At 40.5% G+C, this 2,769-nt stretch overlaps 1 long non-coding RNA gene across 1 annotated transcript; it reads right to left on the minus strand.

Moving 5' to 3' along the window:
• Positions 1-1,135: 1,135 nt before the first annotated feature.
• LOC125139017 lies at positions 1,136-2,122 on the minus strand. The gene is made up of 3 exons (XR_007138126.1): positions 1,762-2,122; positions 1,521-1,685; positions 1,136-1,417 (listed from the first exon to the last, which is right to left on the minus strand). It is a non-coding gene; the product is annotated as an uncharacterized LOC125139017 (long non-coding RNA).
• Positions 2,123-2,769: the final 647 nt, after the last annotated feature.

Here is a 2,769-nt window from a genome sequence, read left to right on the forward strand (position 1 = left end):
TAGTGTTGTGTAGTGTTGTGTAGTGCAGTGTAGTTTTGTGTTGTGTAGTGTTGTGTAGTGCAGTGTAGTTTTGTGTAGTGTTGTGTAGTGCAGTGTAGTTTTGTGTTGTGTAGTGTTGTGTAGTGCAGTGTAGTTTTGTGTAGTGTTGTGTAGTGCAGTGTAGTTTTGTGTTGTGTAGTGTTGTGTAGTGTTCTGTAGTGCAGTGTTGTGTAGTGCAGTGTTGTGTAGTGTTGCGTACTGTTCTGTAGTGTTCTGTAGTGCAGTGTTGTGTAGTGTTGTGTAGTGTTGTGTAGTGTAGTGTTGTGCAGTGTAGTGTAGTGTTGTGTGGTGCAGTGTAGTGTAGTGTAGTGCAGTGTAGTGTAGTGCAGTGTAGTGTAGTGTAGTGTAGTGTAGTGTAGTGCAGTGTAGTGTAGTGTAGTGTTGTGTAGTGTTGTGTAGTGTAGTGTTGTGTAGTGTTGTGTAGTGCAGTGTAGTGTAGTGTTGTGTTTTGATGATGAACACTTGATGAGTACAACGCCGTCCCACTTCACCGGTGTCACGTTGTGTTTAATGACTTTTTGTTTGTTTCTTGTTTGCATCATTTGTTTGTAGAGTGGAAGATAAAATGGTTGCTTAGCAACAGAAGAAACAATTAACCACATTCTGCTGCAAATGAACAGAATTCATTATTCAGCTTGTAGAGGAACATTTCTTCATTATGAACCTGCTTCGTGTTCACGTGCGACTGATCCTCAGATGTTTATATAACAAAACTTTATTATTTATTTTATATAAATCTGGTTTTACATCCTTCATGAGGTGTGACGTTTAAATAAAGAGACATTTTTACTTTTCTGTAATTGTCCATTTAAACACGACGTTTTTTGCCTTTAAATGTTTAATGGTGTTTGTGTTATTGTGTAAATTCTCTGTAGAGGCTTTAAAGGATCTGCTGATGGATCAGTTTTAATCGTGTTAGATCTCGTCCTTCGGCGGGTGATCGGCTCGACTCTCACCGCGCTTTAACGACTTTCTATTTTTGTGTGAAGTTTTAATTTGTTGTAATGGGGCAGAAACTATAAAAGCAGGAAAGTGATCAGTAATTAGTTTGTGAATGATGTTTGGGATGGAATTAAATTTCGCCGGTGGAATTAATCAGTGCTGTTTTTTACACGAGTGCGGTCTCGCATGAGAGACATATTTACTCTGCCATGTTAATTTAATCCACTTTAATCTTCTCTGTGATCTTTTCGCTCCGTACTGACAGCAGGGTGAAGCTAATTTCCATCAGAAGATGAAAGATGTACAGATGAATGAGATCTTTTATTCATGAAGAGTCTCTGATTGTCTCATTTTATTTCCTTAATTGTTTTGCTCAGAAAGATCTCCACTCGACAAATAAAGTGCAAATTGTTTATAGATGAGTCTGAGTGGAGCTCTGGGAAGGAAGGAAGGGCAGGAATATCATTAGATTTTTGTTCTACAGGATTATTAAAGGCCTTCGATATGAAACGAGACGAGAGAAAGTGAGAGGTTTTTACTTTGTCCTGATGAAATGCTGAACGTCAGGAACAGAGGAACAGCTGAGCTGAGAGATCGTTCACTCGTCAGTGAGACTCGTGTCCATGTGGTGAGAAGGTCAGTGCTTGAATCAGCAGATCACTGGCTCATGACTGATGGAGCTTCAGGCTGACTTCACAGCGCTCCTGTGTGTGCAGTTACAAGCTGATCGTTTAAACAAAGATATACGATGATAAAATAAAATAATAATGAATCACTCACAGGTGCTGAAGATGTAGCACTTTGGGCTGAACTCAGAACACCATGGATGAGAAGAACCAGAACATTAAAGCCACCTGCTACATATTGTGTAGTTCCTCACGGTGTCTGAAAGCAGAGCTTCACACATCAGACAGACACTCGGTCAGTGAGAGCGACCTTTGACTCCATGACACACTCCACAGACAGCTTCCACTCCAGTCGTTTTCACGAGGTTCTTCTTCATTAAAGTTTCAGTGGGAGGGTGAAAGTGCTGCAGAAGCAGAAATAAAGCTCAGAGCTCGGCATTTTTCAATAAATACTCACAGAAATGTTTAAAAGTCGTGATGTAGCAGAGAGAAAGGCCATCGCTGTCATCCTCTAATCTCGCCTGTCCGAGTCTGCCGCTCTAATTGGGTGTAACACACACTCTGCTGCCTAATTTCATTAGTCACACACTTCTGTTTGTGTGTGTGTGTGTGTGTGTGTGTGTGTGTGTGTGTGTGTGTGTGTGTGTGTGTCACATCAGCTTTCCTTCTCCATCTGGAATCGAATGTCAACTGATACGAGTCATTTTTCATCTTCACGCTAATCCAGACTTTAAATTCATCAACTCGAGGAATGATGAATAAAGTTTTTAAAGATGCATGATGTAAAACATTCCATTAGTGAAGACATGATGGATGTGTGTGTGTGTGTGTGTGTGTGTGTGTGTGTGTGTGTGTGTGTGTGTGTGTGTGTGTGTGTGTGTGTGTGTGTGAGGCTACAGACAACAATCTAACGAAGGTGGATCTGGCCATCAGTCAGCTTGACAGAATGAAATGTCACATCCCATATTTTTGGAATAGTTTAAATAAATTCTGTTTCTTTATTAACACAACAACACAATGTGTTCAGAGTCACTGTATTTCTACACTTTTATATCCTAGTCTTGTATTCCCAGAATCCTACTGTATATCCTCATGTCATATATCACCGGGGCCCCGTGTTTAAGGCCCCTGTATTCCTACAGAGAAGAAGAAGCCTTTTTTG

The sequence above is a fragment of the Tachysurus fulvidraco genome, chromosome 16, assembly GCF_022655615.1.
Source record: "Tachysurus fulvidraco isolate hzauxx_2018 chromosome 16, HZAU_PFXX_2.0, whole genome shotgun sequence".
In the NCBI taxonomy this organism is placed as follows: Eukaryota; Metazoa; Chordata; class Actinopteri; order Siluriformes; family Bagridae; genus Tachysurus; species Tachysurus fulvidraco.